Raw genomic sequence first — 12,915 nt, 5'->3', positions numbered from 1 at the left:
GCTCCTTGGAAATGAGGAAAGCATGTTTCACAGACAACAGAGACGGGAGTATCTTTGATTTGGCTCATCCATTCCCTGACTTCACTCCCAGTGGAGGGCCAACCTCTGTTTGTAATGCTGAGTTCAAACTGAAATTCCTTCAGACCAAACACATGCGCAACACAGTTCAAAGAAGTCAAAGATGCACATCAAAGCGACTGGAAATGTGGCTCGGCGATTGTGTGTTTGGACACTGGTACCGCTTGACTGCTGTACACTCGAGGACAGGCACATTAATACGCGGACCTCACGAAAAGGCATTTTGTCTGTGGTAATAAGAAAGGTCTGTCTGATGTGTAATTGACAGTGGCTCATTTATACATGCAGGGGGGTTGACCCTCCAGCCTGTAGGCCAGATTTGCCCCACCAGTGTTCTCCAAATAGCCACACCTTCCTCCCCTGGTCCCACCCCCATTCCCCTGATTTCGGATCATGGTGTGGTTTCCCAGCTTTTCTGCAGTTTTTGCTGGTGCTGTGCCAAACCCTGCCCCGGCTTCCACAATATTCTTCCCTCTCTGGGACAGAGGCATTGTTTTTTCTGCTTGTTTCTCAGGGACGGGGTGAATTTCAAAGAATATTCCCACTGGGGAGAGGCTCCATTTACTTTTTAAGTGTAGCAGGTGACAGAGGGTTCTTCTTTCTGTAGTTTCTTTTAAAACCTTTGCAGTGTCATGGACTCCTTCACAGAGGGGCTTTTAGCCAACAACACTTTCTGGAATGCCCAGGAGACTACGTGATGTTGCACAGTCTCCTGAGCATTCAGGAGCTGCTGCCTGGCAAAAAAACCTCTAGGCAAAGAGCCCCATGCTGCTGTGAGCAATGGGGTTTCTGGCGTTTCCCCCTCAGCTATGCACAGCTATCCATGATTACAATAACATTTACTTTGGCTTTGGGTTATGGTAGTAAGAATTTTAAGCTAAAATATGCTGGTATTTTGGGCCTTGCCTTGTTTGCCTTTGGCCCCCACTCCCCCTGGAATGTGAGCTCCGAAAGCTTCGCCAAACGTGAATCATAGGATCATAGAACAGTAGGGTTGGAAGGGGCCTACAAGGCCATCGAGTCCAGCCCTCTGCTCAATGCAGGAATCCAAGTCAGAGCATCCCTGACAGATGGCTGCCCAGCCTTGTCTTGAATGCCTCCAGCGTGGGAGACCCCACCACCTCCCTCTGTAATTGTTCCATGGTTGTATTGCTCTAATAGTCAGGACGTTTTTCCTCATGTTCAGCTGGAACCTGGCTTCCTGTCACTTGAGCCCATTATTCCGTGTCCTGCACTCTGGGATGATTGAGAAGAGATCCTGGCCTAACTCTAACCCTAACTCTTCAGAATCATAGAATCATAGAAGAGTAGGGTTGGAAGGGTTCTACAAGACCATCGATTCCAATCCCCTGCTCAGTGCAGGATTCCAAGTCAGAGCATCCCTGACAGATGGCTGTCCAGCCTTGTCTTGAATGCCTCCAGCATGGGAGAGCCCATCACCTCCCTCGGGAATTGGTTCTGTTGTCATATTGCTCTAACAGTCAGGAAGTTTTTCCTGACGTTCAGCCGGAATGTGGCTTGAGTTCAGCCCTTTTGAAGGGCTTGACCAATGAGGGCACTAGAGTGGTGAGAGGACCACCCCCTCGCTGCTCCAGTTCCCTAATTGGCTGTACACCCACAAAGGGCAGTGCCTCATTGGTTCAGTGAGCTACCAATCAAACGTAATAAGGGGGGAAAAATCACTATAATTTAAAATGGCTCACTGGGGCTGCAGCCTTGAGTAGCTGCTGGCACACCACTTTCTGTTAGTGGCATGCTGGTGTGTGGGGGGCAGAGCAAGAAGAGGAGCTGCCACAGCTGGCCAGGTAAAATGCCAAACTGGGCTGGGTTGGCCGACAGGGAGATGCTGGCCAGGGGTAAGGGAGTCAACCCTGGTGGTGCACCTGCCTGTCCTATGCTGTTTCCTGCTCTCTCTGGTTTGGTGGAGTAGAAGCAATGTCAACCCAAGCACAGGGGCTGCATGTGAAACTTTCCCTTTGGACTTAACTTGTAATTCCATTCCAAAATAATGTTGGCCATCATTGACATATGCAACCAGGGACTGGTTCTACTCAAATATTACATGGCTATTTTATCTGTTTTGTAGGCCGTTACTAAACAGCCACTGTTTGGGCTGTGCTACACCTGTAAGAAGCTATCTGAGATGTAAGGTAAAGGTGTAAAGGTGTCCCCAACCAGTCGTGTCCGACTCTAGGGTGCGGTGCTCATCCCCGTTTCTAAGCCGAAGAGCCAGCGCTGTCCGAAGACGCTTCCGTGGTCATGTGGCCGGCATGACTAAACACCGAGGTGCACGGAACGCTGTTACCTTTCCTGCCGAAGTGGTACCTATTTATCTACTTGCAATTTCTTGCTTTCGAACTGCTAGGTTGGCAGAAGCTGGGACTGAAGATGGGAGCTCACTCCGTCACGCGGCACTTGGGTCTCGAACTGCTGCCCTGCCGACCTTCCAGTCTGCAGTTCAGCGTCTTAACCACTAAGCCACCACGGCCCTGAGATGAGCCCCTGCCAAAGGAAGTGAGGTGGGTGGCTACCAGGAAGAGGGCTTTTTCTGCTGTGGCACCCCGGCTGTGGAATGAACTCCCTAGTGAGGTTTGCCTGGCACCTACGTTGTATTCCTTCCGGCGCCAGGTGAAGACCTTTTTATTCTCCCAGGCATTTTAGCATTTTAGCTTTCTAGACTTTTAGCTTTGCTGTTTTAAATCTGTATTTTAAATCCCTGCATTGCTGCTAGGTTTTATTCTGGTTTTATTCTAGTTGTATTGTTATACTGTGGTTTTAATGTTCTATGTATTTTATATTGTTTTATTGTCTGCTCTTTGGTTTTAATTTTTGTGAACCACTCAGAGAGCTTTGGCTATTAGGCGGTATAGAAATGAAATGAATGAATGAATGAATGAATGAATAAATAAACTGTTAATTTCCCAGACATCAGAATCATCTGGGCTACGAATTCAGTAAAAGCACTTCGTGCAGGATTTCTTTTGTGACATTGGCAGCGATGGAGTTAAACCTGTGCTTTACTGATGCTTTTTAAACTCCAGAGACAGAGGGACTAGAATGAAAAATATTATGTTTCCTAAGGTATGTGATAGCGGAGTTGGTGACATGACAAAGGAATCGCACTGCTGGATATAGTAGTAGATAGAATACTTCAAAGGTGATTGTGCCGGGTGTATGTTTGTGGAGGGAGGGAGCGGGGAGTTCAACAATATCTTCTACCATATACCAGAAGGTGGCAACCTTGAGATAAGCTCTGCCTCTTCCAGCAGGACAGGAGTACTTGAGAACCTGATGCAAAAAGGGATTATATGCATTTTTATTACCATTTCAAGAGTAAAGTTGTGCGGTATTTTCAGCAGAGACCTCTTTGACCAGGAAGCCAATGACACTGTGGTTAATCTTGTATATTAGCTGCTCTGATTTTTACAGAGCAAGTGAGAAAATACTTACATTTGGGCCAGGTAGTGTTCTAAATATATGCTGCAAGCTTTCATCTCACATAAGACTTGTTCTTACTTTGACAGGTTTAGGGGAGGAAATTTAGGGCAGTCTTTCCCAGCCCGATGCCCTCTGGCCATCTGGATTACAACTCCCACAATCCCTGAGCACTGGCCTTGCTGGCTGGGGAGTTGTAGTCCCAAACAACTGGAGGGCACGAAGTTGGGGAATGCTGATTTAGGGGCATGATGCAGCCAAGGTAAGTCCTTTTAAATCCATTGATTTCAAAGGGAAGAACTCAGAACATGCTTAATGGTATCCCAGTGAAATTAATGGGGATATCCTTAATTCTGGCTGGATTGTGCTCTAGATATTTGCATGCCAGGCTGTGACGATTTGTTCAGATGTCTGATAAAGTGCACACAACAGCTCTTTGGTGAACAAAGAGTTGGTATTTGGAGGTGGGGCCATCTGTCTCCCAGAGGCAGTGTGGAAAGAAGAACTCCCGTTGTTGATGATGCTGTTAAGGCAGAGGCTGCAGGCCTCTGTGGTGTACTAAATATAAGCACTTAACATCCATTTGTAAGCAGTTGTGTCTGTTCTTGGCAGAAGCCAGAGAACACTCCAGAATCTCTACACAACAAGATGTCATATGACTGCAAACTCTTTCGGTTTTGGGGTGAACTGAAGAAGTTAGAATACTCACTTCACCATCTGATATGAAACATGTTGACTTGAAAGTCTGACTGAATTCAATTGGACAGTGTTCGAGTAATTGCTACAACTCTGCTTATGGTGCTTGAAGCATCCAAAGCCCCTGTGAGAGAAAGCAGAACATGACAAATATACATTGGCTCTGTGGAAATACAAAAATCTGGACATTCAAAAACACAAAACCCCATCTTTCCCCAGTAGTCATGCTGGCTGGGGTTGATGCAGTTGTCCAACAGCTCTGGATGTTGAGGATGTCTGGGAATATTCAATGTAAGAAATACTAATGTAAGCAATGGTGCAGTTCCTCTCCTCTTCCTCGCCTTCCATTCTTAATACTAGCTCAAGAACACTGAGACCCCACTTTGACACTGGGAGCCACTTGCGTGAAACTTGGGAGGCTAGAAGAACATGGAGACAATGGGATAAAAGGAGCAAAGGGCTGGATGTGCCCGATCATGTCTGATCTCGTCTGATCTCGTAAGCTAAGCAGGGTCAGCCCTGGTTAGTACTTGGATGGGAGACCGCCTGGAATCAGGCTTCCTGCACAGAGCAGGGGGTTGGACTCGATGGTCTTGTAGGCCCCTTCCAACTCTATGGTTCTATGATGTCGAGCAAAGGGCTGCACGTGCCCAATCTCGTCTGATCTCAGAAGCTAAGCAGGGTCAGCCCTGGTTAGTACTTGGCTGGGAGACCGCCTGGAATCAGGCTTCCTGCATTGAGCAGGGGGTTGGACTCGATGGTCTTGTAGGCCCCTTCCAACTCTATGGTTCTATGATGTCGAGCAAAGGGCTGCACATGCCCAATCTCGTCTGATCTCAGAAGCTAAGCAGGGTCAGCCCTGGTTAGTACTTGGATGGGAGACCGCCTGGAATCAGGCTTCCTGCATTGAGCAGGGGGTTGGACTCGATGGTCTTGTAGGCCCCTTCCAACTCTATGGTTCTATGATGTCGAGCAAAGGGCTGCATGTGCCCAATCTCGTCTGATCTCAGAAGCTAAGCAGGGTCAGCCCTGGTTAGTACTTGGCTGGGAGACCGCCTGGAATCAGGCTTCCTGCATTGAGCAGGGGGTTGGACTCGATGGTCTTGTAGGCCCCTTCCAATCCTATGGTTCTATGATGTCGAGCAAAGGGCTGGACATGCCCAATCTCGTCTGATCTTGTAAGCTAAGCAGGGTCAGCCCTGGTTAGTACTTGGCTGGGAGACCGCCTGGAATCAGGCTTCCTGCATTGAGCAGGGGGTTGGACTCGATGGTCTTGTAGGCCACTTCCAACTCTATGGTTCTATGATGTCGAGCAAAGGGCTGGACGTGCCCAATCTCGTCTGATCTCAGAAGCTAAGCAGGGTCAGCTGGGAGACCGCCTGGGAATCAGGCTTCCTGCATTGAGCAGGGGGTTGGACTCGATGGTCTTGTAGGTCCCTTCCAACCCTATGGTTCTATGATTCAGTGCTCAAGATCAGTGCTGGTTCCAGGTTTTGGGGGGCTCCTGGGTGAGATCCCTTGAATGGGCCCCTCCCTCAATGAGCCTACCTTCTCACTGCCATGGTCACCAGCTGCTCTTGCTTCTCACCCTTTTTCTCTTTCTCATCATTGCTACCACTTCTTTGCTTGACAGGCAGAGAGCCAGTGAGCGAGCAGGCCGTGGCATCTCCTGCTCCTCTTTCTCACCACCACTGTTGTCTGGGCCAGAGCGAGAGGCAGGTGAGGAAGCTGGTTGCAATAGTGAGGAGGAAGTGCAGTTCCAGGGGGCCCTCACCAGTGGGCAGGTGGCCAGACATGCCTATTCCTGATGCCTGCCCTGGTCCAGATTCATATATTCTTTCCATCCTGTAAATTGGAGCCCTCTTCTGGCTGTTTGGAGCTTGGAGGAGGGCTTCTAGCCACCAGTATCCTGGGGCAACAGAAAGGATATCCCACCCTCTCAGGCAGGAAAAAGGACGGGCTGCCATTTCTCCTCACATCGACCCAACCTCAGCAGTTGTGGCAATCTTTTCAATACAGTCACACATTGTTTGCACTGTTAGGAGCTGACTTGTCCCACAGCTGGTGAACAAATTCACAGATATCTTCTGGGTTAAGATGGCTGCAACTCCAGGGCTGGTGGCAGTGACAAGTTGCTCAACTGCAGAGCCAGGCCAGAACCAGCAGCATTACAGGGGCAGATGACATCCTTTTGAGGCCTTGTGTTACCTGATTCCAATGCTCCAGGAACTGCAATGGCCCTGATAGCTAGGGATGATGAAAGTTGTAGCCCAATACATCTGGAGGGCACCAGGTGAAGGAAGACTGGCCAAAGAAGAGTTCCGTCCATCCATATGACCAAAAGAATGTATGAAGTCTCTTGCAAAGCCAAAAAACAAATATAGGATACTGATCCCTATAGTTAATGTGAACGTAGCACCCTATATCAGTGGGAGACATCCTGATTCTGTTAATTTTAAGCATATATCCGCCTACTACCCAACGTATAGGTTACAAAATGGGATTAAAAGCTTACCAATTTGGCTTCTTAATACTCTTCTCAGCCAGTAACCTTCATTCAAATGAGAGTCAATCCATGAAATACATTATTCTGGTTTCAGAAACTAATTCCTTATATTCATTATTATGGTTTTTCCTTTAAGTATTTTACCACTTTGAACATTGCCCACGGCAAAGAGGTCTTTAAGGAGAGGGTTTATAGTGTCTCTGTCCAAATGGATCTCTGTTTGCAAAGATCAGGTTTAAATTTGAATGTGAACACTATCTGACTTTGATTACAAACCCTCATCTTAGATCCACTCTTACACGATTGAAGATGGAGCAAATGAAAACAGCAGTTCGCGAAGGGCATTTTAACAAGACTCCCTATGCCTCGAGGCTCTGCCCCTGCTGTGGTGGCAAAGTGGAAGATCTGCCTCATTACTAATTTTATTGCCCTGTTTCTTCCCAAATCCATTACAAATATTTGCATTGTTTTCTTGAAAAAAAGTCCAGCTGGTCCGATTCAGATAGAATACACTTTTTGTTTACTTGTAAAAGTAAGACAGTCCTATTGGCTCTTACAGCCCAAACGTATAGAGTTAATTGCATGACCTTGCAGAAAATTAAAAATTAATATGATTTGCTTGATTTTATCTACGTATGTTTTATCTTTGCTGTTACTCTGCTTGTTGTAACCTTTGGTTGAAACAATAAAGGTTTTGATTGATTGAAAACTTTCCTTCTGCCTGCATGAATAATAGCACTAGCAACGTTTTCTTAATATCCTTTCTCAGAAGCACTTAGCATCCTCATTTCCTGTTGCTTAAGCTCCTTATCCATGTGCTCCTTTTGTTTACATTTCTGGCTGCCTGGATTGTTTATAGCCAGATGTGGCACTATGGCACATATGTATATTAATGATACCTGTGACAAATGCCCTTTAGATAGTGTTCCTCATTCACTGGGATCGAGCGTCAGTTCTTCTATGCACTCTTGAGATCACAGGCCTAACCCACTTGCATAGCTTCTGAAACTTGTAAACCACTGCAACAGCAGCTCTCGCTCCAGCTGTCCCTGGGATCTCAATGTCCTGGACTATTATAGAGCTTGTTCCTCTCTCCTGCTGCCAGTCTTCTGCCACATGCAAGGGTGGAGTCTCCTTCCAGGAAATTCCAGATGGATTTCTGGGACATGTATTTCTTAGCAGAGCATGCCACATGGGCATGCATGCAGATCTTTCTCTCACAGACCACCAGTCTGGCGTTTTTGGTACAAGCACAGATTTGGGCCCTATTTGGGCATCATTCCCTCTATGCAATTCAGGGCGGTGCCCGCTGGCCTTGCTGTTGCGTCTCCCACTGCTTCCGCCCCCACACCATTGAAGAGCTGTCTGTTAAGGGGAAGCCTGCTGAATGAACTTAGGACCTCCCCTTTAAAGAATTCTGGGAAGTGCTGTTTCGAGAGGGGAGATTAGGGATCTCTAACAGAGTTCTTTTGCCAGATGTACAAGCTGGGTTTAGAAAAGGCAGAGGAACTAGAGACCGAATTGCCAATATTTGCTGGATAATGGAGAAAGCCAGGGAGTTTCAGAAAAACATCTATTTCTCTTTTATTGACTATTCTAAAGCCTTTGACTGTGTGGATCATCACAAACTGTGGTGAGTTCTTGGTGGTATGAGGATACCAAGTCATCTTGTCTGCCTCCTGAGGAATCTGTATAACGACCAAGTAGCAACGGTAAGAACAGACCACGGAACAATGGACTGGTTTAAGATTGGGAAAGGAGCACGGCAGGGTTGTATACTCTCACCCTACCTATTCAACCTGTAAGCAGAACACTTCATGTGATGTGCTGGGCTTGATGAATCCAAGGCTGGAATTAAAATCGCTGGAAGAAACATTAACAATCTCAGATATGGAGATGATACCACTTTGATGGCTGAAAGTGAGGAGGAGCTGAGGAACCTGATGACAAAGGTGAAAGAAGAAAATGCAAAAGCTGGGTTGCAGTTAAACCTAAAAAAAACCCAAGATTATGGCAAACAGCTTGATTGATAACTGGCAAATAGAGGGAGAAAATGTGGAGGCAGTGGCAGACTTTGTCTTTCTAGGTGCAAAGATTACTGCAGACGCTGACTGCAGCCAGGAAATCAGAAGACATTTGCTTCTTGGGAGGAGAGCAATGACAAATCTTGATAAAATAGTGAAGAGCAGAGACATCACACTGACAACAAAGGTCCGCATAGTTAAAGCAATGGTATTCCCCGTAGTAACCTATGGCTGCGAGAGCAGGACCATAAGGAAGGCTGAGCAAAGGAAGATAGATGCTTTTGAACTGTGGTGCTGGAGGAAAATTCTGAGAGTGCCTTGGACTGCAAGAAGATCAAGCCAGTCCATACTCCAGGAAATAAAGCCTGACTGCTCACTAGAGGGAATGATCTTAAAGGCAAAACTGGAGTACTTTGGCCACATCATGAGAAGACAGGAGACCCTGGAGAAGATGCTGATGCTAGGGGAAGTGGAAGGCAAAAGGAAGAGGGGCCAACCAAGGGCAAGATGGATGGATGATATTCTGGAGGTGACGGACTCGACCTTGGGGGAGCTGGGGGTGGCAACAGCCGACAGGAAGCTCTGGCATGGGCTGGTCCATGAAGTCACGAAGAGTCGGAAGCGGCTGAGCGAATAAACAACAACAACAACAGAGTTCTCAGCACTTTACAATATCCTGGAATGCAGGACATGGAATTATGGGCTTGAGTTGCAGGACGCCAGATTCCGGCTGAACATCAAGAAAAACTTTCTGACTGTTAGAGCAATATGACAACAGAAACAATTCCCGAGGGAGGTGGTGGGCTCTCCCACACTGGAGGCATTCAAGACGAGGCTGGACAGCTACTTGTCAGGGATGCTCTGACTTGGATTCCTGCATTGAGCAGGGTGTTGGACGCGATGGTCTTGGAGGCCCCTTCCAACCCTACTCTTCTATGATTCTATGATTCCCCAAACTATAATTCCTGAGATTCTTTGGAGGAAGCCAGGAAAGTCAACCTGATGTGGATCACATACAATTTGGAAGTCTGTTGACCTTTAAAAGATGGCATACGTTCTGCATTGCTCTTAATTTTGAAGAATAATACCATCGGCTTTGCTGAAGAACAATGTAATGTGGTGTTTCTGGCTACCAAACCACCATTTAAATGAGGCTAAACAGTGATTTGCATGTAAAAATAAAAGGAGGAGCTCATATTCTTTATAGCCAGTTCATTGCTTCTGGTGAGTATTGATCTCTAACAGGGGGGTCATCGTCTTTCAGTCACAGTGGTGGAGTTATTATTGACCCGTTTCAGAGTTGTTAAAGGAGGTCCCATTAATGTCAATGTAAGAAAATAGGGACATGGGGCGGGGGGCGGCATTTTAACCAGAAATGACTCCAGAGCAATTCTCAAGATAATATGAAGTGATGAGCTCCACAGTCGATGAAGAATACTATTTGCAATCTATGCGACACTCTCGGATATCACTGAAAGCATCGATGTGGAAAATAACAGCACATAGCAATCAAATCCACAGCTGCTGTACAGACTGACTGAAGTCGATGGCATAATGCTGATTTGCTACAGCTTAATGTATTTTTCCTTCCAGTGCTGTAAATCGATCCCCATCCCGGCCAGTCAAATCACTGAGCCCTGGTCAGCCACTAATTTTACTTGAGGGTGCACAGACAGGCTCTCACTACCATTTCTCCCAGGAGGCTACCCTATGTCCCATGGCCGCAGCCATTGATCTCCGCATGTACGACCAAGAGCTGGCATGTCAATAAGCAGGGGTGAAGAACCACTTTCAGCCCGGGGGCCAAATTCGGGGGCTGCATTCCAGTGGCGGGCAGGGCTGAAGACAAAAGGGGCGAGGACAAAAATACTTGCATGATTTAGCTTAAAGCACTTACTGGCAGTAGCTTCGCCATTGGAGAGGCATCTCAACCTTTTAGAATGGGGAAAAAACTGCACAGAAGCTGGGAAACCACCAAAGGATTGGTGGTTGGGGAAAAGGGGGCAGGGGCAGGGGCAGGGGGCGTGGCCAGATGGAGGTCCCCAGATTGGGATGTGCCATATAGATGGATTAGTATCACATTTCTTGCAGGGCCAGTTTGGCCCAGGACCATCAGTTGCTGATCTCTGCCATAGAGCGTATTTGTAAACTCTCCCAACTCCTTGGACTGGCCAACGTTCATTAGTGTGAATGACTCGGAAACCGAATGAACTTGTTTTATCTTCTATACCTCCTAGCATTTTCCCCATGGTTCTTTGCATCCTAGTTCCTTTTTGCTTGATCATGCATAGCTTTTTAAATTTCAGGCAACTCCAACGAAGATGTGTTAACCAGGATAATACGACTACCCTAATCCAGTATTAGAATTGCCATGGAAACCTCTTAGCAACACAGAGGAGTAACGCGGATCCAAAAGATAACCACGGTAATCTGTAACAGTAATGCTTGGAGAAGGGGAAAATGAAATATTACTTATACATTCCAGCCTCAGGGTAACAAAAATAACAATTGCACCCCTCAATGTCATTTCTTGACTTTGCAACAGAATTTCCAACTTTCAGATTTCACATAATCCATTTGCAACTTCTTACGATGCAGTTTTGTATCTACAGTAGTTAAAGCAATGGAGACCTTGATACTAATTACTACTGCATTTTCCAGTATTGACAGAATATCAGGTGCTCCCGTGTTTGATCATCAGGAAGGTATGAGGTGCCCAAACAGTAGTAACACACTTGGTAATGATGCCTTATTTTTATGTATGCATGTATGTATGAGCTATGGCAAACCTAGACAGCATAGTAAGAAGCAGAGACATCACCTTGCCGACAAAGGTCCACCTAATCAAAGCTATGGTTTTCCCAGTAGCAACGTATGGCTGTGAGAGCTGGACTATAAGGAAGGCTGAGCGCCGAAGAATCGATGTTTTCGAACTGTGGTGCTGGAGAAGACTCTTACGAGTCCCCTGGACTGCAAGGAGGTCAAATCAGTCCATCCTAAAGGAAATCCACCCTGACTGCTCATTGGAAGGACAGATCCTGAAGCTGAAGCTGAAATATTTTGACCACCTAATGCGAAGAGAAAAGTCAGTGGAAAAGACCCTGATGCTGGGAAAGACTGAAGGCAAAAGGAGAAGGGGACGGCAGAGGATGAGATGGCTAGATAGCATCACCGATGCAATGAATATGGACTTGAGCATGCTCCAGGAGAGAGCACAGGACAGGAAGGCCTGGCGTGCTATGGTCCGTGGGGTCACGAAGAGTCGGACACGACTTAACGACTGAACAACAAAATTCATTTCATTTCATTTCATTGCTATACCACCCATTTAGCCAAAGCTCTCTAGGCAGTTCACAAATAGAATGAACTTATCAGATAGGATGATCAACTTTTTAATTGATATTTTCAGTTTCCAGAGTTCTAGTACTTGGGCAGGGCCAGGGGATGGAGCCTCGTCTGGGACTGGGACAGGCAGTAGAACCTCTGGCAGACTTGGGCTGGTCAGAGGAAAGCAAACAGCAGTCCATGACCACATGAACACCCATCACCATCTCCATTTTCCTTCTGGTCTTTTGAGAACCTGCCTTCCTATGCTGAGCAGAGCCTGTTGGGGGCAGTGATGGAGGAACTTCAGACATGGCCGTTTCACATACAGCAGAGTCTAGAAATGTTAATTGGGGTTCAGCTCAATAACCGGACACCCTGGCACACATGTGGGGGCCCTTAACCCCTTAACTGGGGTTCAGCTCAATAACCAGATGCCCTGGCACACGTGTGGGGCCCCTTAACCCCTTAACTGGGGTTCAGCTCAATAACCGGATGTCCTGGCACACGTGTGGGGGCCCTTAACCCCTTAACTGGGGTTCAGCTCAATAACCGGATGTCCTGGCACACGTGTGGGGACCCTTAACCCCTTAATGTGTGGGGGCCCTTAACCCCTTAACTGGGGTTCAGCTCAATAACCAGACGCCCTGGCACACGTGTGGGGGCCATATCATTTAAGAACGTCTACTCAACGACTCAGCGAAAATGCAGCTGCTGACTTATTCCCCCCAAATCCTGCAACCAGCTCTGATTTCTGGGTTTTGTGCAAAAAATTCTGCCAAGTGGCCTAGAGGTAGCAAAAGATGAAGCTTGAACTGTCAGTAACCTTTTTTTCTGGTAGATTGGCAACCA

Source organism: Heloderma suspectum, chromosome 7 (assembly GCF_057233095.1).
Source record: "Heloderma suspectum isolate Gila_16-S chromosome 7, 16-S_ref, whole genome shotgun sequence".
NCBI lineage: Eukaryota > Metazoa > Chordata > Lepidosauria > Squamata > Helodermatidae > Heloderma > Heloderma suspectum.
Note: the sequence above shows the minus strand (reverse complement) of the source record.